Source organism: Amborella trichopoda, chromosome 9 (assembly GCF_054954075.1).
Source record: "Amborella trichopoda isolate Santa Cruz 75 chromosome 9, AtrichopodaSantaCruz75HAP2 v2.0, whole genome shotgun sequence".
NCBI classification, from domain to species: domain Eukaryota; kingdom Viridiplantae; phylum Streptophyta; class Magnoliopsida; order Amborellales; family Amborellaceae; genus Amborella; species Amborella trichopoda.
This window is the reverse complement of record NC_142344.1, coordinates 48,968,612-48,994,400: the sequence shown is the minus strand read 5'-3', so window position 1 is coordinate 48,994,400 and position 25,789 is coordinate 48,968,612. Positions and strand designations below refer to the sequence as shown.

General features: G+C 34.2%; 1 pseudogene across 1 annotated transcript in view; it reads left to right on the top strand.

Annotated features, from left to right (window-relative positions):
- Nucleotides 1-25,789, top strand: part of LOC148780593 (putative amidase At4g34880) — a 38,238-nt pseudogene extending 12,449 nt beyond the window's left edge. Inside the window, exons 5-8 of the transcript XR_016040196.1 lie at nt 2,291-2,502; nt 5,036-5,270; nt 8,962-9,161; nt 25,350-25,789. The product of XR_016040196.1 is annotated as a putative amidase At4g34880 (transcript). The remainder of the gene's footprint in view (nt 1-2,290; nt 2,503-5,035; nt 5,271-8,961; nt 9,162-25,349) is intronic.

Sequence of the window (25,789 nt, the reverse complement as noted above, 5' to 3'; positions counted from 1 at the left end):
GTGACTTTACTGCACCAAATTATTCCTATCCAAAACCAAGAGAGAAAGGGCTATGTTCAAAAGCATATCCAAGGTTTGTGTCAGTGTTTTAAAACTCGGAACGAAGGAAACGGCTTGTTCACCTACAAGTCCATATTGGATTGGTGAATTAGCAATTTGCATCGGGTCCGGATACATCTAATTGGTTATAAAAAATAAACAATAAAAAAATAAAATAGCATAAAAATAAAACTTACGCGTTTATGCAGTGGGGATTGAAAGGGACCTAAAGAACCATTAAGCAAGCTTAAAGAAAGGAAAAATTTATAAGAGGGGGAGTTTTTTGGGGAATCATTCCGAGAACTATACCATGCAAAACCTATTCGATTCTAATCGATTCCCATCCAAATGGATGATGCGGATCGAAAATGGCCGAGTTTTAAACCTCGCTTGTGTATCGTATAGAAGCCATTATTTTGTATTCTTGAATGGAGCTCCACCGAATTCGTTTGGGATTTCTTTCCGTGATGTAATTATTTTCATGCGGTTCTAAGGTGAATATTGAACTTCTCTCTCTTTTGGGTTCCTCATTTGTTGTTAGTTTGAGCAGGTCAAATCCCCAAAATTTTTGGGCCCAATAATTTTCTAAGCTACGCATTTTTTCTCACGAGAGCATATATTCTTTTCAAATTATTTGTAGGAAAATAGTTTGATAGGGGCTGCAGCCTTATCAAATTAAGTAAATCCTCACCTCATAACTTATCGAAAATTGCAAGTCAAGCGTTGAAAAACCTTTACATTGATCATCTTGACTTAAACATTATGGTTGTGAAAAAAACGAGAATTTTAAGCTCTAAAAATAGTGTATAATAACATATTTTCTAGGCTATCCATTTTGCTTTAAAAATAAGTGTTCACAGATCTGCAAGATCGATTCTACTTTTTGAGTTTCATATTTTAGTGTCAGCGTCAGAAATTGATTTTAGAGCCATTATATATTTTTGTCACCAGAAGTGCTTTCTGGATGAGGATTTGAGGTGAGGCTTTATTTTGTTTTCATAAAGCCTAGGCCTAATATACTAGCTAATGGAATGTGAATTGCACAATGTTGTGAATTGAGAAATCAAATAGAAAATAAGTCTTTCTATAGATTCAATAAAAGTTGAGGTATTTCTTTTGTGTAGCTTTGAATACTTCTAGAAAATAATTTTTTCGAACTCTATGTGACATATTTTAAGTTGTCTAATTTCATATTGAAAAAGTTTATATAAGGTGTCAATCTTATACCGTATAAATAAGGTTCACCTCAAAAACCCATCGGGAAAGGTTGTTTTGTCACTAGAAGACCCTCCAATTAATTATCTCGACCTCGATATATATGAATATGAAAAAAAAAAAATTAAGTATTAAAAATAGTAATTTTGTAACATATTTTTAGACTATCTATTGTCAAGAGTTTAGTGTGTTCACTAATATGCTAGATCTACACCTTTTTTGGAGCTTTCAGTTTTATAATAAGGGTGAAAAATAGATTTCTAGGCCAGCATAAAGAGCTTCGGCACCGAAAATGCATCTTTTAATGAGCACCTTACATGAGATTGTTTAGGGTTGACACCTTGTACAAACCTCTCCCTTTTATATATGATGGCCAGGATTAGTAGCGACTTGGGACCATATTATCCCATAAAATAGATGGTCTTATAATAATCCCTATTTATTTTATCTAAATTTGTTTATTCTTACTATTATTATCTAATTCTTTCTAACTTAAGATGTTTTTTAATCAATAAAAATGGCCTATTAAAATAAGTTAAGCCTCACCTCATAACTTGTCGAAAATTATAATTCAAGCACTAGAAAACCTTTATATCGATCCTCTTATCTTAAACATAAAAATTGTGGAAAAAAAATAATATTTCAAGCTCTAAAAATAATGATTGTAACAAATTATCTAGATTGTCCACTTTGACCTAAAAGAAGGGTTCATAGATCCACAATATCTGTATTATTTTTTTAGTTTCAAATTTTGTTGTAGGTGTTGGAAATTGATTTTAGAACCATCATAGAAATTTCCGTTACCGAAAGTGCTTCCAGATGAAGATCTAAGGTGAGGCTTTATTTTATTTTTTATGAAACCTAGGTCTTATAGAAGCCTCATCCTTTTACCAAGTTTATTACAAGCTTGGCCATGCCAACTTGGAAAGTAGATTAGCTGGTTGACAGTACACACCTATTCTTTATGGAGCACTTATAATGTGAATGTGCTTGCTGCATTGGATCCTTATTACTAAATAATAACCCTCTTTTTCACAACCCATACGTCCTATCCGCCGCATGTGGGTCAAGCATTGGGTCAGCTGTGGGTGTGGCCCCGAACCTAGCAACGATGACCTAGGGCACGGAAACAGATGGCTCCAGCCATTGTCCCTCCAGTGCCAACGGCGTAGTTCGGATCAAACCCACTCTTGGTCTCACCAGTAGAGCTGGTGTAATCCCCATATCCCCAAAACAAGATAGCGTTGGGTAAAAGTTCTCTTGATTGAGATAGTTATTTCATAGCACCAACCAGCAGTGGAATGGGCATAAAATATAATTAAGGGAGACCATATTCTATAAACTATTAGGACCGGTGCCGGCCCAGTTTGACCTGGCCCTTTTATTTGTTTCTTGTTTTTTCTTCGGTTTTTTTTCATTTGTTTTTGGCCCAGCCTGCAGGGCCTGCGCTTGGGCCCTGAAGACGTAGGGCTTGGGCCACAAACTGTGGCCCGAGGGCCAGACTAGGCTAGGGCTAGTGCCAGCCCAGTTTGGCCTAGCCCGGCCCTCTTCCTTTTCTTGTTTTTTCTTTAATTTGTTTTATTTTTAATTTGTTTTTAGCCAGCCAAGCCAACCCCAATGGGCCAGGTTTGGGTCAGGGCAAAGCCAAGGCTGGACTTGCCCCAAGCCAAACTGGTTGCCAACCATATAGGGATCATTCCCACCAGATGAACTATTCCTTACTTCATCTTGATGGATAACCATTGCGATGCTCCTATAAAATACATAATATACACCTAGATAACATATTAAAAAATGTATAGAGTAGAATTTCACTTTCACCTGTTAAAGTATGCTTTTATGATAGTAATATTACATTTGAAAATCATGAAAAATTAGTTTGGTATGTCTTTTGTAAGAATCAGTCTACTGAAAAACGAGGTATGATTTTTAAAAGCTAGCCTGGGATGATTTTTAAAAGTTAGCTTGGTATATATTTTGACCAAGGTACTTGGCCCTTACTCGAGAAGAGTTACTCGGGTGGGTCTAAATAACTCGTCCAATTCATTTCGAGTTTAAAACAAATAAAGACAAAATGAACTAATAGAATTGAATAACCTCCTGGTTTCTCACATAAGGCATTAAATAATGCGTTGGTTGGGCGGCTGCTCTAAGGGTACCTCTTTACCTTATATATTGGGTTCAATTTTCACGAGCTTCCTAACTCATGTCTTCTTAAAAAAAAGAAAAAAAAAACTCATTTTACTTTTATACAGACTATGAACACTTTGGTAATACGTATGCTAATTAAACAAGTTTGTCCGACAAACAATGAAGGAATGGGGTTTGAGGGGTTTCCAACTAATGTTGTTAGATTCGTTTTCAAGCCCGCTTCAGTTTGGTCTATAAAATAAAACATTTGGTAGTTGATTTGGAGGAAGATTTTGGATTATTTTTAAATTTTAAAAGAAATAGAAATGTATATTTTAATTTGTAAAAATAAAAAAGTAATAATATATAAATTTATTACTATATTTAATAATAAATAAAAATAATAAAAATATTTTTTAATGCTACTAATTTTAAATTTATTTTTTTAATACCTTGGAATTAAGAGCATAGTAGTAAAAACATTGGAAAGTACTTGAATAGTTCTTTTAAGTTTAAAAAATATGAAAAGTGCTTAAATAGTTCTTTCAAATCTAAAAAATATCAATACCTTTTTCGTTTGACCCCTGTCAAAGTATGTAGAGTTGTATTGTTTTTTTGTACTTTATACATGTCAAAATATGTACGGCAGTAGTTTGGTTTTGTACTTCTTACTATCCGTAAGGTTTCATATTTTACGTTGTTTAGGTAAATTTTAAGACACGAGAGTATTGTTAAGGGAAAATATGTACGTATCTTCCATTTTCGCTTTCATATCTTGATAAACTTAAAGTTTTAAAATATCTCTTTTAACATTTTGGTAACTTTAAACCTAGTTTTTAATCTAAATGAATGTGAAAAAGACATTTTTTTTATACCAATCATTTCTTTTTTCACTTATATACCCTAAATTTATCGCTTTTTCTCTCTTCTTGCATCTATCACTCTCTCTCTCCTCTCATGTTTCTCTAAACACATTTCTCTCTCCGCCTGGTATCTTCACACCTCCATGAAGCCCTTAACTTTCTCTAGAAGTTTGAGAGATAGTTTTTTAAAAAAAACATGTCTTTTAAGATTTGTTTGGCCTAAAATATCATGTTTAAATTAACTCAGGGGTTACAAGAAATAAAATTTACAAATTTTTTGCCTCAAGATAACTTTTAAAACTTTGAGTCTATTGTGAAAAGAAACTTAAAAATAGGGTGTATAGAGATATTTTTCCTATTCTTAATATACTCTTCGCTATTCGGTTCGCTTCTCTGGTGGGGCAAATCCGAGGACTTCAGTTGAGTGAAGCAAAGATGACAACATTGGTTCCAACCCACCACTTCGGGGGATAAACCTGCATGCTACCCAAGTGGCTATTTGGGCTATATTTGATCTTACAATGGACAAATTAATACTATGTAAACAATATACACATAATTTACAACCCACTTGGGCAGAACTCGTCTCACCCACAGGGCGTGGCCTAGTTACTCGGCCCACTCGAAGTGGACCTGGCTGTCTTGCTACACAGGTAAGAACAAATGTAAAGAAGATACAATATATAAAAACAGTGCTAGGAATGCTGCGCAGCTAACTTGCCCCTTAGAATCACTGATCAAGAAATATATCAGTGAATGCATAGCATTAATATGAAGAAAAATGGCAGGCCAATTTGTAGGACCTTATCAGATGCGGTATTGCGTGTTGGATGAGATCGTGGGCTTCGATTGGAGAGACAAGAAGGCCACAGGAGCCGCATCAAAGTTCATACCAGTTGGCGGTTATAACCAATTCCTCAAAGCAAAAGGTCTTAAAGGGAAAAGATTGGGCAAGCTTTTTTTGGATTTCCCGAAGAACTCAGTGGAAGCTCAGACTTTTGAAGCTCATTTTCAAACATTAAGGTATTCATCAAACTAGCCATTTTGAATTTCTTTGGTCTTATAAGTTATGGTCATGGGATTCGGCTGGAGGAATTTAGAATTTTGAAATCCTAGTTGTGAAAATAATATTATTTGATTATCATCATTGTTAAGGATTTTTTCAACTAATTAGGATCGGCTACAAAAATTTTCTTACGTCATTATGCTCTATTAAGGGCTATTATCCACAATGAGACTATAAATCTCGTATCTTTTCTCACTACTTTTAACTATGTCTTTTTGGGCCTACCACTTGCCCTTTGCAAGCCTTCTATTTGATCTAACGCGCACATCCTAACAGGTGTTGTATTAGGTATGCGTCATACATGGCCAGCCCACCTAATACTACTCTCTCTCATCTTATCGCCTATTCTTAGCTAAACATAAATTTTTAGAAAAATTATATATACCCTCCCAAAATCAACTTTCTACATATCCGATCCTCCAATACTCTTTGTATTATGGGCAAGCTTTATATACTTCCCCTACACCATAAAACTTATATACTTCCCCTTATCCAACCATCCATTCTGAATGGAGGGCTAAGATTGACCCAATAACAATGTCATGTCTCTAAACTATTTTATTTTTAATGTTTTTTCTATAAACTATTTTGACACAAAAATTTATACGTCCAATCCTCTATTAAACGCGCACTAGCGAAAAATATTTTAAAAAAATATTTCAATATAATAAAATGACCAAAATACCCCTAAAAGTTTCAAGGGGTATTTTGGTCATTATATTTGATTGAAAAATTATTTTCAATATTTTTTATAGGTACGCCCCAATGAGAAGATGACACGTACAAATTTTATATTCATATAAATTGTATAAAAAACCTAAAAATAAAATACTTTGAGACGACGGATCTAATTATCAAATGGTGAGTGGCTCTCTTGATCAAAATTGGACTGCTGGATGGAAGGAGAAGTATAGATCTTCTATGTTGTAGGTGAAGTATAAAAACATGTTTCTTGTATTATACCCTAAACTTTAATACTATTTTTTCTTATATTTATCCCAGTCAAATAGTTAATGCATTCTGGGACAAAGTTGCCCTTTTTCATTCTCCTCCCTTTTTTTTACTCTTTTCCTTTAATCGCGTAATCTGTCTCTCTTACTTTCTCTCTACTTCTCTCCACCCGTCCTCTGTCTTTCTCTCTCTAAATTCCCTCTAAATGCCTCAATCCAATCTCTTTCCAACTATTTTGATATCTTCTTTGACTCTTCCTCTAAATGCATCAATCCAATCACTTTCCAACTTTTTTGATGTCTTCTCTGGCAACCCCTAGAAAGCCCAATTCATTTCAAAGCTATGCCCAAGATTCAATTCAATGCTCTAAAAGACCAAGTGAAGACACCATGTTTAGTTTTTCCTTTTTTTATCAAAAAATCACAGTGAAATCTTGGGATTCCACGATTGATCCAAACAAACACAAAGATTAAAGAATTGGAAGATCGAAGCTCCCAGATCACAGGATGTCATATTTGGCTCGCGTATAAACGACATTCTTCAAAGGAAAAAGTTTATATGAGGATGCTACCTTATAATGTAGAACTACGGATGCCCCTCAAAAATCTATCGGAAAATGTAGTTTTAATGTTGTAAAACCATTTGATTGATCATCTCGACATCGAGATATATGACTATGAAAAATAAAAAGATTTTAAATCTAAAAAATAGTACATTTTACAACATATTATCTACACCGTCCATTTTCAAGATTTTCATATGTTTATAGATCTACTTGATTTTTGAACATTTTTTACATTTAAAATTTTATAATTAGAAATAAAAATAGATTTTGAAATAATTCTAAGAACATTTTACATCAAAATTATATACCATGTTAAAGTTTGAAGGTGCACCTTACCTCTACACCTACGAATACATCCGTATGCAAACTGCACCCTTCTTCAAAACCCATTTCTTATTTATGATCTGCATGCTATTAAAAAAGCTCTAGATCTGCATGCATCTTTGTGGAGAGAGAGAATAGAGAGGGGGTTGAGAGTGAGAGAGAGGACGGGTAGAAAGAGAAAGTGAGAGAGAGGGCGGGTACATGAGGAAGAGATAAGAAAATTATATTTTTGTTTCAATTTTATTAACTTTTTAACTGGGGGGTTAACTACAAAGAAAAGCAATGTTGAGGTTTAAGGTGTGATATAAGAAATATTAGAGGTAAGATGTTTAGAAATGTTAATTTTTGAGGGTTTTATAATTTTCTCTAAAAATTTTCGCATGTATTCATTTCGAATTCTATCCCTTCTTGTCTTGTCGCTCTTTTATCTCAACATCCTCATTTCCGCTACACTAATTCATGTTGATCTCCTCTACACTCATTCTATGTGTATATAGTTTTTTGACAGCCCAAAATAATATTTCTTGATATAAAAATTAAAAGAGAGAGAAGAAAAAGCAAACATGTTATTAAATAATACGATGTTTTTCCTTCTTTCATTATTGATTCTCCACTACGATTTTTACAAATAAGATATGATGGCACATAAATAAGTTCAAGAAATTATTTCTTATAAATATTTTGAAAATTTTTATCTTAGATGGTTTTTTCTGGAATTCATGTTCAACCAACTTCTCTGTAAGTACGAGAAATAACTCCTAGACACTCAAGTTTGCAAGTAAGAAGAATCTACACTTTCTTAGAAAAACAAAATTTTCCTTTCCTCTATTTATTTAATACTTTGTGTGCCCCATTTTTTTACGTTCTTAATTTTATATCTTTCTTTCCAATAAAACTTTTGAAGACAAATTAAAACATGGAATATCTAATTAGAAATGTCAAAAGATTTTATACTCGTGCAACAGTATATTGTCCATTTATTACTCCCTTGGGTAAAACCCAATATTGGAGTAATTTTAGGGCTCTAAATTTTTGGTGCGGAATCTCTTCAACCCATTGACTAATCTTAACAAGAATTTCTCAATTGAAATCTCCATGTACTAGGAAAAAATAATGCTCAAGATTGAACAAAGACCGTGAAATTTTTGAAGGAAACGATCACATTGCCAAAAAAAATAATGATTGAATTTTTTTCCTATTTCTTTTTTTACTTTTGTAAATAATCATCTATTGATTCTTAGGTGGATCCCAAAATTTCATTCAGAAAAATCCTCAGAAGCATATTTTTTGAGAGAGGGAGTAGAAGTGTAGTACATGCTCCTACAGGAGCATAGTATATGTGCTCATTAGAAATTACCTTACTGAGAAATCATATTTAGTTAACTTGGATGAGGTTTGTATAAGGTGTCAACTTTAAACAATCACAGTAAAGTGCACCCCAAAATCTCATTATAAGATGTATTTTAGGCGCTGAAACTCTTATGATCGCCCTAAAATGTATTTATCACCCCAATTATAAAATTGAAAGCTCCAAAAATATTGCAGATCTAGCAAATATATGAACACTTAAATAGCTTCATATTGGACGGTCTAGATAATGTTTTAAAAAATATACTATTATTAATACATGAAATTTAATTTTTCTTTCATATTCATACATATTGAAGTGGAGATGATTAATTGGAGGGTTTTCTATTAACGAAACAACTTTTCCGATGAATTATGAGGTGAACCTTACTTGTACAGTTTAAAGTTGACACTTTTTATAAACTTTTTCCGATTAACTTTGTGAATTAAATGACACATAGGCAAGAAGGAGCGATTTTGGTAGACAACATCAAGATACAAAAAATTAATGTGATTTTGGAGCCTGATGAAAGTGGGGAGGATGTGGCACTTGCATATGAGTTCAAGGAAGGCCCTCAATGCATACTTATCGGAGCTCGTGACATCGCCAGTTAGGACATTGGCAGACGTAATGGCCTTCAACATACGGCATTCAAAAGAGGTATCTCTTCTCTACTTCCTCCTAACTATACTTATTTTCATGCCCATGTTCTTTTGGTTAAGATTCACAACAATGTTAAATGTGTGTTGGCCATTGGCAATAAAGAGAAAAAGAAAAGAGAATAATAGGTTACAAGGCTGCCTTTCAAGAAAATCCAATTGTTTAGAATACAATAAAACTCTGCTATTTTAGTTTGAGGTTTCTATCAGGTTGCAACCTTAAACAATCTGATTAAGGCGCATCTTAAAATTTTATCATAACATGTAATTTTGTTGTAATTTTTTTTTATTATTATCTTAAAATCTATTTTCATACCTAATTAGAAAATTTTAAATTTAAAAAATGGTTAAAATCAAGTAGATCTATAAATATATGAAAATCTTGAAAATGGACGGTCTAGATAATGTGTTGCAAGATGCACTATTTCCGAGACTCAAAAACTTTTTTTTTTTTTTTTCATATTCATAGATCTCGATGTCGATATGATTGATTAGAGGGTTTTTCCAACATTAAAACAACATTTCCGATAGTTTTTTGAGGTGCATCTGTGAGTCTACATTTTAAGGTTGCTACCTTATATAAACTTTTCCCTTTTAGTTTTTGGTTTTGTCAGGCGATACCATTTGGTGGTGTAGACCCTTTCCGATAGATTTTTGAGGTGCATCTGTGAGTCTACATTTTAAGGTTGCTACCTTATATAAACTTTTCCCTTTTAGTTTTTGGTTTTGTCAGGCGATACCATTTGGTGGTGTAGACCCTTAAAGTACTCAACATATTTTTGACACTAAAATACTTTTGAATTGTAATACAAAAATTTCAAGTAAAGGCATTATTGATCATTTAGAAGGGTAGAATGGATATTTTATAAAAAAAGTAGCATTCTATTAGTAGATAAAAACAATTAATGCATCTTGTGGATGATGTCACACACCATATTGGTGATGTCATTGTCCACTATTGTTAATGAATGTTTTTGTTTCTATTAAGAATTTCTAGTTTACCCTTGATTAATTACTTGAAATACCCCTAAGCAAAAGGTTAATATACTATACGATAAGGGTATCTAAATATGTAAAAATATTGAGCACTTTAAGGATCTACACCAGAAGTGGTGCAGGCTAAACAATTTTGTTAGTTTTTTGGTTAAATTATGAGTTCAGAACTTGGAATTCGAAACCCAAATTTATATTGTTTGATACTCCATGCTCCCAACCTATTTTATTTCATCTGTCAGCGAATGGCCTTTTTTTTGTTTGTAGTAGGCAATTTAGAAGTTGGAGTATCAAACAACCTTTCTTATCAACAAAGTTTTGAACGGAAATCTTAGCCAAAAGTTGTTGTTTCAAACTCCGAGTTCCAAATCATATTTTAAAACAGAAAAATTGGTTTGGAACTGAAGGCAAAATAACAAAGCAGTCACTTCGAAGTATGAAAATATTGCATTTCTATATTTCTGTGTTGAACTTGTGGTTGAAAATCCCATATATGTATATAGAGGTGGTAAACAAAAAAATAAAGAGAATTATACAGCCTGTATGATATACAAAAAAAACAAGAAAAAATATCTTAATACAACCTACCTTATCAAGGAAATATTGTACAATTTCACACTCCCCCTCAAACTCGTGATGGTTGAAAACGAACCATTGAGAGTTTGAAAACAAGGCTTGAGAATGAGCATTATGGAACTTCGTAAAGAAGTCAGCAAGTTGTACAGAGGATGAGATATATGGCAAAGAGATTGTCCCAGCTAAATATTCATGTCGAACAAAATGACAATCTACTTCAATATGCTTGGTGCGCTCATGAAATTCTGAGTTCTTAGTAATATAAATAGCAATCTTGCTATCATAATAAAAGGGAGTAGAAGCAAAAGGTTTCACACCCAAGTCAGCTAATAACCAATGAATCCAGACAATCTATGTCGTTGTTTGAGCTATGGCTCGACAATCAGCTTCAATTGTGGACTGATCAATACATTTTTGCTTCTTGCTCTACCAAGAAATAAGGGATTCACCAAGAAAAATACAAAAACTTGTAGTAGACTTCCGATCGGTAGTGGCCCCCACAATATCAGAATTAGTGTAAGCACGAAGCTTAAGAGTGGAGGATGAAGAGAACAACATAGCATAATCAAGTATGTCTCGAGTATAACAAATAATACATAAAATGACTGTCAAGTGTACAAAGCGAGGGGCACTCAAGAATTGACTAACGAGATGAAAAACATAAGCAATGTCTGGCTGAGAGATAGTTAGATAAATCAAGCTTCCAACAAGTTGTCTATAAAATATAGGATCAAGAAGGAGCTCACCATATGTAGAGCACAGTTTAACATTCAACTCAATAGGTGTATCAACAGCCAGACGAACTCGAGAAACAATATCAGAGAGTTGAGAAAGAAAATATCCCAAGGAGAATAAGCAACTTCTAGGCCCAAAAAATATTTTAAGAATCCCAAATATTTCATCTTGGAAAGCTAACTAAGGTGTTGCTTGATTAGATCAATGGTGGCCTGTCACACCCCAAGAATTTACAGTACTGTTATTCCTGAGATGTGACGGATAAAACATATATACATCTATTGATAGGACAAATTTACAGTGGCGAGGTCTTACATAGTAAGTAAAGAAAGCTAGCACAACAACAGTATCTTCCAAGGTTGATCTTGACTAGCACGCAAAATGAATCCGTAGTTATCCTGAAAAAATGTTTACCATAGTTTGATGAGTTTGGCTACTCAGTAAGTGATCATCATAATCCTAAAAATAATCATGATTGAAAGATATCAATATTTTCCAAAATGAGATCTATTAATAGAAATGCATCAACAATTTCACTTTCAATAATTGCATAATTAAGTATAATCCGAGTAATTGAAATGCTTATAACACTTTTAACGACAGTACATAATTCAAAGGATTTCACAAAATACCCTACTGGCGTCCCAAGTATGTCACCTATATACCCCATCAGCGTCCTGATGGGTCCACTGAATCCTTATCGGCGTCTCAGATAGGTCCACTTAATCCCTGCAGGTCCACTTATACCTCACCGGCGTACCGGATGAGTCCACTTAATCCCTACCGGCGTCCCAGATAGGTCCACTTATACCTCACCGGCGAACCGGATGAGTCCACTTGCATACTTAAATTATTTCTAAATCTCTTTAAACATTCGAAAGCAGCAATATCATGTACTCAACATATCACTAAAATCATTAATATGAATTTCACTTAAACCAGTAATAACAATCACTCTATATAACATTTCAAAAATAACCAATCAAATATCTTGGGCTCAAATTTAGAAAGGTAGCAGTTTGTAAAGGCATTCTAGCATAATTGCCAATTTAATATGTATAGAAAAACTCTTATAAAAATTCAAGAATACAGAATTATCACAATTTATGGGATGTTAATTTGCAAATAAACATTTCACAACAATACTATAATAAATTGTAAAAATGTCAATTTTTAAATAATACGACAGTTATTTGCACACGAATTTTACAATGTCTAAATATTCAAAACAGTAGAAAGAAATATCACAATTTTACTAAAAGCAGAAATATCACATTTATTTCTAACAATAAACAAGAAAAATAAATAAATTTATTTTTCTAATTTACAGCATTCAAAATTTCTAACATAGATAAAATATCACAATTTTTATTAAAAAGATTATTTTTCATGATAATGAGGTCACGTGCGCATAAAATTTATCGCGCCTAAAATTCATGATAATAAGCAGAAATAATTATTTCATTTCATTTTTAAAAAGAATGGATTATTTTTCTAGACAATGAGGTCACTTACACATAAAACTGATAAAATAAAGATCCTAGACGGAAATATCACTATTTATTAAAAATAGACTATTTTTCAGAAAGACGATGTCACTTACCCACAATTATTTGAGAGGGAGCTTCCGATAAAAAATTCGGTTCGAGAGAGAAGTTCACTGTGTTTCGACCAGAGAGAGAGATCTCAAAATTTTGTTTCAGGGTGGGAGTGCTCACATCCCCTATTTAAATTCTTATAACGTATTATTATATTATTTTCTTACGCTCTACCTCATACCTGAGGTGTCGCGTTAAAAGCAGACTTTTATCGTACGAAAACCACGTCCGCTAAAGGACGTTGCCAGCTGCAAGCAGCAGGAGGTAAAAGCAGGCAAGCAAAACAGGCAAGCAAAAGTTAAACGAAGTAAAAGTTTTTGAAAATAGTGATAGTCCCCAAGGACCATCATACTCAAACAGACCATCACCTATTTAAAAGCATCTTTTCTCCTTTTTTTTTTTTTTTTTTTTTTTTTTTTTTTTAATTTTAGGATTGTTACATGGCCTCATCATCCCCAAATATAATTATATCATCAACATGAGTAGGAGAATTACACATCCTCTGGGTATGACTGAGACAAATATGGCAGGGTCATGATAGCTCTGTCTAAAAAATGCGGAGACAACAATGTAACTAAAATTTTCAAACCAAGTATGAGGAGCTTGTTTAAGCCCATAGAGTGTGTGTTGTGGTATCGTCAAGATCTAAAACCCCAAGAGGTAACTTCATATAAATTTCTTTTACAAGATCGCTATTAAGAAACACATTTTTGACATCGAGTTGATATAGTAGCTACATAATCAAAGTGCGAATTATAGTCATGTGGGCAACATGAATAAAGGTTTCAATAAAATCAATTCCAAATTGTTGATTATAAACTTTAGCCATAGGTTGTGCCCTATAGCTCTCGATATTGCCATCAGCTTTAGTTTTGATTTTGCGCACCCACCAGCAACCAATGACACTTTTACTTTAGGAAAAGGGACAATATCCCAAGTATGCATTATATCAAGGGCAATCAATTCTTCTATCATGGCATGTCGCCATTAATGTTGTGTGGTAGCTTCCTTGTAAGTCCGTGGCTTATAGTAAGAATGAACAAAAGCAAGAATGGCTTTATACTTTGTTAAAAAGGTTTCATACTCAACAAAATGAGCAGGTAAGACACATACTTACTACGGCGGACATAAGGCATATGTACATGAGCAGTAGGTACAGGTACCTGAAGTGGTTCATCAGTAGCAGTTGACTGTTCTATAGCCAGACCATCTGTAGGAGGTATAGGTGAGGTTCTAGACGCATCAAAAACATCTTCAGAGAAAGGGACCAGAAAAGAAGTGGAAGAGGAGCCATCAACTGCTGGAGGGGAATGGAAATACATATGTTCAGAAAATACCACATGTCGGGATACCAAAATTTTCCTATTCAGTGGGTCATAATATCTATAGGCCTTTGGGTGATCAGGATAACCCAAGAAACAACATTTAATTGCTTTAGCAAACAATTTACCCCATTCATATGCAAGCAATAGAACAAGGCAAGTGCAACAGAAAACATGAAGAGTAGAATGGTCTAGGGGTTGAGCAAATAGTCATTCAAAAGGGGAATATCTAGGCAATGTAACAGAAGGGATAATATTAATTAGATAAATAGTTGTGCGAACAACTTCTGCCCTGAATTCATTTGGAATCAAGGTTGACAAAAGAAGAGCTCATGCAGCTTCTAAGATATTACAGTTTTTACCATTTTGTTCAATAGTATATGGACAAGATTTTTAATGTCGACTATTTTTGTCAGAAAGAAACTTTAGAAACATCCCACTAATATACTCCCCATCAGAATTTGATTGTAGGCCTTAGATTTTGGTAGAAAATTGAGTTTCATTGTATGAATAGAACCAGACAAAAATGTCATATAGTTCATTGCAGTTATTTGTAAAGAAAACCCAAGTATATCTGGTATGATCATTAATAGAAATGGCATAATACCGTGACCTCCTCTTTGATATAAGAGGAGCTGGTCTCCAGACATCATTATGTACTAGATCAAACATAGAAGTAGAAATTAAATTACTGTGAGTGAATGGTAACGCATGTATTTTAGAGAGTTTGCATGACTCACAGTATTTATTAGTAAATAATGCTCTAGAAGAAATAGAATTAATAAAACCACGAGAAAATAAAATTCTAACCGAGAGGTAGAAATATGACTCTAACATTAATGACATACATATACTTTATTAGGTATTACAACACATGCAAAAGGTCTCAGTAGGAGTTTTTAAATTAAGATGGTAAAGATCACCAACTTTGCACCCAGTCCCAATCAGTTTTCCCTAACTGTCGATCCTGTACATGACATCCAAAGGAAGTGAACACAACATTGCAATTAGAACGAGTAATTTGACCAACAAAAGCAGATTCATAACAACAAAGGGAACATGATAAATAGAAAAACCATTCAATTTACCAGAAGGATCAAATGATGTAGTAATTGAGCCAACTTTAGAAACTTTCATAGGGCTGTTATTAGCAGTGCGAATAGTATCAAAACAAGATTTGCAATTGACTAGGACAGACTCATTAGCCGTTATATGCCAAGAAGCACCATAGTCTATTAACCAGGAAGGTGAAACAATATGACCTGGAAAAGCAGATGTAGTTCCTTTTGACGAACGTGATTGTGAGAGCAATGACTGTAATTGTTTCAGCGTAAGTGCCACTGCTGTTGAACTATTACTAGCAAAAGATTCTAATTGCAACAGATAAAAGAACTATCACAAATTCACCTTATATGACGGGATCAAGCTTTGATTGGATAAGAAATAACATGGAAGTAGTTGGGTGAATAATAGGGACAAGGAACTCCTCCTTTCTTCCTTTTTTTTTTTTTCAAATGTGACAGCTTCACAAAATAGGCCTCTTTAAAAAATTTAAAAAGCACATCCTTTTCTAAACTAATAAAGAACCTCAACAAAAGTAACCAAAAAATTACCCAAATAAAGAGGCTTTCATCTATCAAATGAATGCAAGATTTTCGAAATAGTAAGGAGCCTAGATGTGCACTTGCTCAAGGTGCACTTTTTGCCCTTATAAAGAGAAAGAGAATACTCAACAAAAGTAACCGAGAGGATGCCCAACAAAAATAGAGAGAGAGGTGCATTTTTTTATTCAGGTATAAAAGAAAAGCCAACAAAAGGAGAAAAGAGAGATGGAGTAAACAGAGAGAGCAAGAACAAAAGAAACTGGCAAAAAAAAAAAAAAAACAAGCGGGCAACAACGTGAGAGACAAGAAGATAAAAACAAAAACAAAACAAAAAATAGGTGGTTTATTTGGCTATTTTAGTGGTTTTGTGGTTTCAGATGGTAGGTAGGTTCAGATCTGACTATTTTAGGTGGTTTTTGCATAGTGGTTTTGCAAGGTGGTATTGCATGATAGTTTCGTAGGAGGGTAGTTTTAGTAGGGCGTTTTTGAAGGGTGGTTTTGTAGGATGGTATTACAGGCGGTATTTAAATATTTACCGGTATTCAAATACTGATTTCAAAAGAGTGGTATCACAAGACTAGCCAAAACTCCGATACCATGTGAAAATATTGTCCTTTTATATTTATATGTTGAACTTGTGGGAGAAAATCCCACATATAATAGAGGGGTAGTATACAAAATAAAAATAAAAATTATACAACCTGTATGATATATAAAAAAAGCTAGAAAATTATCCTAATACAGCGACCTAATTTAAGAAATATTATACAATTTCACATGGAGCTCCAAGTTCCAAATTGCAGGCATTTTGCTAAAAGTCAAAAGAAAGAAAAAAAGGGACAAGTTTGAAAATTTTAAAAATTAAGAGAGTTTTTAGATAGCCTAAACAAAGAGATATTTATATTAATTTTTTCAAAATATTGCTTCATTTTTAATGAAAATTTACTTCTTTGAAAATATATTTTCCTCTTTTAGATATTACAAATATTTATCCCGGATGTCATGGTGTTGAAGAGAGAGTGTCTCTTGTTATTTTTTAGAGTTTACCCTTTTTGTAGTGATTGTTTACACAAAAATATATTGGGGTTGTTTTTCAAAAAAAAAAAAAAAAGTTGTGGGTATTTTGAGAAAATTAAAATGGAAGGTTTTAATTTGACGTTTTAAAAGAAAATATGTTTTTATTGTGATCAGACATGGCAACTACAACAAATATGACAACTGGTAACTGAGATCTGTCAGTGTCTAATTGTATGACGTACGTCTATAGAAACTGTATCCTATAGTTTTAGTAAGTATTGGTTATACCCTCTATATAAATACACAATTGTATTGTAATCTTATTGATTAATGAAATACACTAAATGTTATTTCTCACATGGTATTAGAGCAAGGTTCTCTGTTCTCAATCTCTCTGGTCTCTCTTTGATTTGCTTTTTTGTGTAAGCACCTTGGCTCAGAAATCTCTGCCATTGGTGCTCTACTCCTTCTCTCTAAATTGGTACTTTTCTCTCTTTATCTCTAAACTTTCTCTCACGATCTCTCTATTCTCTCTCTTAGTCTTCCTCTAATCTCTCTCACATCTATCTGCCCCCAAAAATCTCTTTCTCGATCTTTTCTCTCTCATCTCTCTCTCTCGGTCTTTTCCTCTCTCAGATCTCTCTAATTTCTTTCTCTCTCTCTCTCTCAGATCTCATATCTCTCTCATCTTTATCTCTGACCTCTCTAATTTCAGATCTCATATCTTTTTTATCCTCATCTCTCTAATCCCTCTCTTATTTCTCTTGTATATCCCTTCTCTCTGACCTCTCTTATTAGGTTTTCGTCCCATAAACTGATTCCATTACATAAACCGATTCTTGAACTTCCTCTGCTGCAAAAAAGAAGACATCCTTCCGCCACAGAACAATGCTGGTTGCCATCTTCTTCTAATCATTCCTTCTCTCTCTAAGAAAGTATCATTCTCTCTAAAAGAAACAACGAACAAAAAAAAGAAACCCTAATTCTACTGATTCGTATGCTTGGGTAGATAGGCTCTCTTCCTCAGACCCGACTTTCTCTCTCTAAAATTCTAGGCCTTCTCCCTCTTCTCTCTCCAAAGTTACATAATATTTGACTCCTCTCTGAGTTGCCGACTTTCTCTCTCTAAAGTTGCAGGCTTTCTCTTTCAAGTTCTGAGTTGCCGACTTTTTCTCTCTAAAGTTGCAGGCTCTCTCTTTCATGTTCTGAGTTGCCGACTTTCTCTCTCTAAGTTGGAGGCAATATGTATCCTTGACTTTCTCTCTCTAAGTTGCAGGCTCTCTCTCTCAAGTTCTGAGTTGCTAACTCTCTCTTTAAGTTGCAGGTAATAGGTATCCTTGACGTGCAGGCTTTCTTGCGATCCTTTCTTTCCCATCTCACTCTCTAAACTTTCGTCCCTCTAGATCTTCCAGAATCTCTCTCACTACCTTAACAAGCCTCTCCCTCTCTCTAAATTGCAGTCTCTCAATAGCTCTCCAAGCCTATGTCTCTCTTTCTCTCTAGTTTTGCTTGTCTTTCTCTATCTCAAGTCTTCTCTTCTAATTGCAATGTCTTTTGCATTCACTAAATTTCTTCTCTCTCATCAATGCTTGGACTTGTGGCAATGGAGTAAAACCTTGCATTCGGCTGCTTCATTTCACATTCAATTATTTGTTATGTTTTTGTGTCGATTTTAATCATTCTTTTTTGCTCAATTCTTGAACAAATCAAATTACAGAGTCCACAAACTTAATAATTGCTCCTATTTTTCCCTAATTTTTAGAGCTTTATATTTATTTCTCTTTTTCGATCCTCTTGGTGTGTCTGTCAAGAGAGACCCCCCTTTGTCTCTTAAGAATCACCTCTCTCTCTCTCTTGCGTTTTCCTTCAAACGAAAAAATCAAAGGCTTTTCAGATTGTACCAGTTAAACTCAATGGCACCAACTAAACTTTTTGGGCCTCATTTATGCGGAATGACATTCATGGAAAAGGTCTCGGCGAATACATAGATGGGACCTAGAAAAAACCTATTGAGCCAGGAAAAGTTGAAGAATGGGGCATAAATAATGCTCGCATTATAGCATGGTTGATGGGTTCATCTGAAAGTAATACAAAGATCAACCTAAGCACTTTCAAAACTGCTCGAGAAGCATGAAAATTTCTTAAGGAAATTTATGATCAGATTAACTGGGCACGCAAGTACCACTTAGTCTAGGAACTTTGCTTCCTCAGACAGGGAGAGCAATCCATTCAGAATTTGTACTCTTCCATAAAGACACATATGGATGCTCTCGTACTTATGGAACCTATAATTGAAGATAGTCGTAGCGTTTAAATAATTGTCAAATCTCGAGAAGAATTTCAAGTTATTGAATTCTTAATGGCACTCCGTCCAAAATTTGAGAGTGTCAGAAATGGCCTAGTCCATAGAAACTCTCTCTCTAACCCTGAATCAAAGTCTTTATGAGCTAATTGCAGAAGAAACCAAGATCAAATCTCTTAACTCAAGTTTTAAAGGAGAAACAGTTTTTGTGGCAACCCGACTTCATAGATCCCATGTGCTTAAACAAAATCAGCGCAATTCGTATTATGTCCCTCCCAAGAATATGACATTTCTCCGATGTAACTACAGTAAAGAACTGGGACATATCAAGTACACCTGCCCAAACAAGAAGAAACACATCTTCGCTGCTGTTGTTGATATAAGTACACCGTTGATCAAGTACCCACCAACTCAAATGGGAGGTCCCAGTCCTACTCCTGCTTCACCACCTATGACATTTACATTGGAACAAGTTCAGTCTATGCTTTCCCAGTCACACCTGGCATCTAAACCCAATCCGTCTGTTTTAGGTAACTATGTTTTTACCTCTTGGCTGATCGACTCAGGAGCTTATCATCATATGACCTCCAATGAGTTATTCCTAGTTGATTGTAAGTCTTTTTTTATACTATCTATGCTACTGATGGAGCCACTATGAAAGTATAAAAAATGGGCTCTATATCTCTTACCTCTGACCCTTCTGGTAACTTAAAGGCTTCTAATGTTTACCATGTTCTTTCTTTTGCCATGAATTTATTGTATGTTGGTCATATTACCAGTTTAAATTGTAATGCTGTTTTTTCTATATCTTCTTACTATATACAGGATTGGCAGTCAAGGCAATTGATGGGGACTAGGAGTAGAGTTGGAAATTTGTACTACCTGGACTATCTGCATATGCCATTGTTGTTTCCACTGTTGATGACACATCTCTATGCATCAACGTCTTGGTTACATCTTTGCTTCTCGTTTACAGTCTTTATTTTCCCGCAATGTGCTTGGTGCTTATGAAACAAATTTTTTACTGCTGTCCAACACTGTGCAACTTGCAAATTCGCTAAGTCTCATGATTTACCTTTTTCTCGAAGTACTTATGTTTCACCTTTTATGTTCAATCTTGTTCATACTGATGTGTAGGATCCTACACTTATTCTATCTAAATGAGGGTCACGCTATTTTGTAACCTTTATTGATAATCATACTCGTTATACATAGGTTTTCTTTATGAATAATTGCACAAAATTTTTTAAAATCTTCACTCAGTTTTATTCATATGTCGAAACCCAATTTTTCGCTAAAATCAAGGCCATACGCTTAGATTCTAGAGGGGAATATATCAGTGGGTTGCTTCAACATTTTTTTGCTAAACATAACATTCAACTCCACAAAACCTGTCTTTATACACCATAACAAAATGGTGTTGTTGAACGAAAAAATCGACATATCTTAGAAACTGTAAGATTCCTTCTTTTTTCTACATCTGTCCCCAAAGAATTTTGGCCAAAAGCTGTTCGTACATTAGTCTTTCTCATCAACATCATGTTATTCTTTATTTTATCTGATGAAACACCTTTCCAAAAATTATTTACACGACCACCCGATTATTTCCTCCTACTTGTATTTGTTTGCACTTGCTTTGTTTTGTTACCCCCAACCTAGCGAGATAAGTTATCTCCAAATACGGTCAAATGTTGCTTTATTGATGACCTTAATCATCAAAAAGGATATAGGTGTTATGACCCTATGACCAACAGACTTTGGGTATCCCGACATGTACTATTTTCTGAGCACATTCTATTATTTGACAATAACAATAATACCTCACCCTCTCACCTTTTGTTTTGGTACCCTTCGCTGATTCTGTTTCTAATTCCTCTGGTCATTCCACTCGTGTCCCTCCTTCTAAAGTCCAAGAAGGCACTCCACCATCTCATAATGACAGTCCTGATTAAAACCCTGCACTTGCTGATTCTCTGCCTCTCCTTGCTCTTAGATAGAGCACTCGGATATCTGTTCCACCTCCCTGACTTGCTGACTATGAAACATTTTTACCTCTGCATCAAACATTCCTTATCTCTGTTCATTATTTTTCTAAACCCCAGACTTTTAAAGAAGTTGCCAGTCAACCTGAGTGGCAACAAGCAATGACTAATGAGTTGAATGCTCTCGAACGTATGTATGCTTGGGACTTGACACGTCCCTCGAAAAGAAAAACTATTGTGGGTTGTCGATGGATATATAAAATTAAAATCAATGCAGATGACAATCTAGAATGATACAAAGCCTGCCTGGTGGCAAAAGGTTTTAATCAATAATATAGCATCGACTTTACATAAACTTTTGCTCCTGTTGCTCATATGACTACAGTTCGTACACTAATCTCAGTAGCTTATTTTCAGCAATGACCTCTCTATTAATTAGATGTCAAAAAGGCTTTTCTCAATGGTGATCTTGATTCGGAAGTATATATGAAGTTACATCCTGCCGTTGTGGATTTACAAAGACGCTTGTGTAAACTTCGATGGGCCTATATGGACTCAAACACGTACCTCATGCTTGGTTTGAGAAATTTTGTAATGAAGTTCTTTCGGTGGACTTCGATAAAGTCATAATGATCCAACACTCTTTGTATTTGAGACTTCTGAAGGGCGAGTTCTTTTGTTACTATACGTCAACGACATGATTATCTTTGGTAATGATATGGGCACCGTTCATAAAATTAAACAAAAGCTAAATAACACCTTTGAAATGAAAGATTTAGGTTTCTTGTAGTATTTTCTTGGACTAGAAGTTGCCTAATTCTCCTCGTGGCTATATGTTGTCACAACTAAAATATGCTTCATAGATTGTTTCTCAAGATCGACTCCAAAATGATACAAAGAAAGTTGATACCCCTCTTGAAGTCAATGTCAAATTTCGGGCTAGATGAAGAAGCTCTTCCTGATCCAACCTTTTATAGGTAACTGATTTAAAAACTTATATATCTGACCATTTCATGGCCTGATATTGCTTATGTAGTGCATATAGTTTGTCAGCTTTTAAGTGTCATGCATTCTATACATCTCGCTGTCGTTTTACGTATCAATCGTTATATTAGGGATACCCATCACCAAGCCTCATTCTTCTCCTCTTCTACCTCTCTTGAGCTCTGGGCATATACAGACTGTGATTTTGCAGGGAATCCGAGTGATCGCATATCTACCACATGATTCTACATTTTTCTCAGTGATTCTCTTATCTCTTGAAAAAAGCAAGAAACAAAAACGCACTGCTCAATTAACTACGGAAGCTGAATACGAGCTATGACATAAACCACCATCAAGAGTGTTTGGCTATGTTGGCTGCTTGTAGATATGAGTGTCACTATCTCAACTCGCATTCCACTTTATTATGACAACAAGAGTGCCATTTATATTTCTAAAAATCCGGAATTCTATGAGTGCAAATATATTGAAGTCGATTGCCACTATGTCCGACAAGAATATCTCGCCGGCATAATTTTCTTATCATATGTGACCATCGCAGCACAACTCGCTGATTTCTTCACTAAGTCTCATCCCCTGCATTCTTTCTCACAGTTTGTTTCCAAACTCTCCATGATTCCTTTCAAATCCTCTCAAGTTTGAGGGAGAGTGTGAACAGACATGACAACTATAACAGATATGGCAACTGGTTATTGAGATATATCAGTGTCTAATTGTATGATATATCTCTATAAAAACTATATCCTATAGTTTTAGTAAGTATTGGTTGTACCCTCCCTATAAATACACAATTGCATTGTAATCTTATTGATTAATGAAATACATTGAAAGGTTATTTCTCACATTTATTTCTCACATTGGGAGGAATTACAAGAGTTTTCCCAAAACGAAGAAAAAAAACCCTTTGAAATGTGCACAAAAAAAAAAAAAAAAGATAATAAACCCGATATCGTAAAATTCTTAAGTTCATTAATTGATTTTACCTTTCAAATTAGGCCATGGCTTATTGCCACAAACATATCTCTTGATCATAATTTTAGTGGTAAAATTTTTTATTTAAAGTTGTTTCACATAATCATTATTCCGATATGAGTAGAATATTATTTTAATCATTATTCCGATATGAGTAGAATATTATTTTGGGAAATTAAGTGATAGGAATTAAATTCAAACTACTGCATTGCTGACATCAATTGCTAACCACTTGAGCCTATATAAGTTTGCAACCTTAAAAATGTAAAATTAAGATCAACCTACAAAATCTACCGGAAATGACTGTTCTAATATTGGAAAACCCTCTAGTTGATCATCTCAATATTAAGATATGTGAATATGGAAAAGAAAAAAGATTTTAAGTCCAAAAAATAGTGCATCTTGCATTATATAATATGGACCATCCATTTTTAAGATTTTCATGCATCTCTATATCTACTTGATTTGAACCATTTTTTGAGTTTAAAATTCTATAAATAGAGATTAAAATGGATTATTAGGCTAATCATAAGAATTTTTTATGGAAAAATTATATCTTATGAAAAAATTTAGAGTTGCACCTCACTTTGATTGTTTAAGGTTGCAACCCTATGCATACCACATCCTTCTTAAAATGCAATCCCAACAATTTGAGTAGAATACCTACTTTATAAGTTTTACTTCATTGAGGTATCCTAAAAGAATCGTTTAAAAATGCACAATTTGTCCCTGCTATGTTTTTAGAAGCCTAAATAAGTAGAGAAATTTTGATAATTTGACTCACCAATGTAGGAGTATGAATGGATCATGTCGGGTCTGGGTCAATGACCTAGATCCAACCAGGACCCAAGTCGAATCCAGGGCATTGGATCTGGAATTGATCGGTTGGTTGGGTCAGGTTAGATTCTCTTGTTTAGGGTTTCTAAAATAGAATAAGCAGGGGTATTTGCAATGTTAGCACATGCCAACATTGCATACGTCCAATGACCAATGAACTAACCCTCAATTGCTCAAAAACTTAAATTTTTTTTTTTAACGGAAAAGTATATAATAAGTCCATTGCTTTTAATAATAAGTACATAATAAGTCCATTGCTTTTAATACAAGCGGGTCACAATTAATCTTAACCACTGGATGTGAAATTGGGTGGCTGCATTTACTCTTTTGACCAAGCTCAAAGTTTAAAAGAAATTTTTTCGGACTTTGTGACATACCCAAGCTATCAGATTTCACATTGAATGACTATAAATAATTGTGATCTTCTTGTACCAAAGATAAATAATCTTATTATATACAATCCTTTTTTTTCTTGGATATACTTTTATGGGTTGCTAACTCTAAATATAAAGGGGTAATTTAGTCTCTATACTTGAAATAAGAGGTCCGAGAAACTGACTGGTATAACCCACCTTGTTCAAGTTCAGGAACTGAAAACATTGCTTTTATGAAAATCATTCCCAAGTTTGAAAAAAGAGGGCTACTATTGTCGTTACTCTTTAATTAATGGGTCTAATCAAAACGAAGTGATAACCCTCTTTGTTAGGTGTTAGCAATAGATAAATCATTTTTTTTTCATTAGAAACTTTTCTTTTTAGTTCTTGAGTATAATCAAATAAGGTGTATTTATGTCATTTGGGTCCAGATACTTTATAATTTCTAACTATTAAAATCCACTTACATGTTCAGGCCTTCCAATCCCATTTTGGGTATTTTTAAATAAATATATAAAAATGTCCTTGAGTGAAATAAAACTTATAAAAAGTAATTCCTCTAATGTCAAGTTGAATGGTTTAGCTTCCATGATGATTTTGTGAGGTGACTTGGACATGAAAAGTGATATTTTCCCTCTTAAAAATGCAAATTTACCACTTTAAAGTAGCAAAGATGATCTTGGCTTAATTATAGGCAGTCCTCATAATGGTAATTAATGATCGAACTCTATCAAAGTTCTTTCTATTTCCTCTTGATTACTTTAACTGGGTTGCAACTTGAGAGGGCTCGCTGTTATGTATGCATGCTAAAGATTGGCTTTGGAAATCCTTGATGAGAAAATCAACGTATACAACTGAATGTTTGATTGGGACAGGAAAGAATAAAAGAGTACGGGCAGGAGATTTTCATAAAGGCCCAAAATTTAAACAAGACTGATATCGGAGAAGCAAAGAATGCACTGTCTAATCTGGCAAATCTATCAAGAAATGGTCTTAAAAAGGTGATGAAAGAGAAGAAACTAGATGCGATAATGACTCCAGGTAACAGCCGAGCCATTGGAGGCTATCCTGGGATCACTGTGCCCGCCGGCTATGACGAAGAAGGTGTGCCATTTGGAATTTGTTTTGGTGGCCTAAGGGGTTCAGAGCCAAAGTTGATTGAGATTGCCTATTCCTTTGAGCAAGCAACACACATCAGAAAGCCCCCAACTTTCAAGCAGTGATATAGATACTCATCTTTCATGCAATACAATCACCCACTTTTCCTTCTTTTAGCTTAATAAATGGGGGCCTAGGAGTAGGACATGTAAGTGGG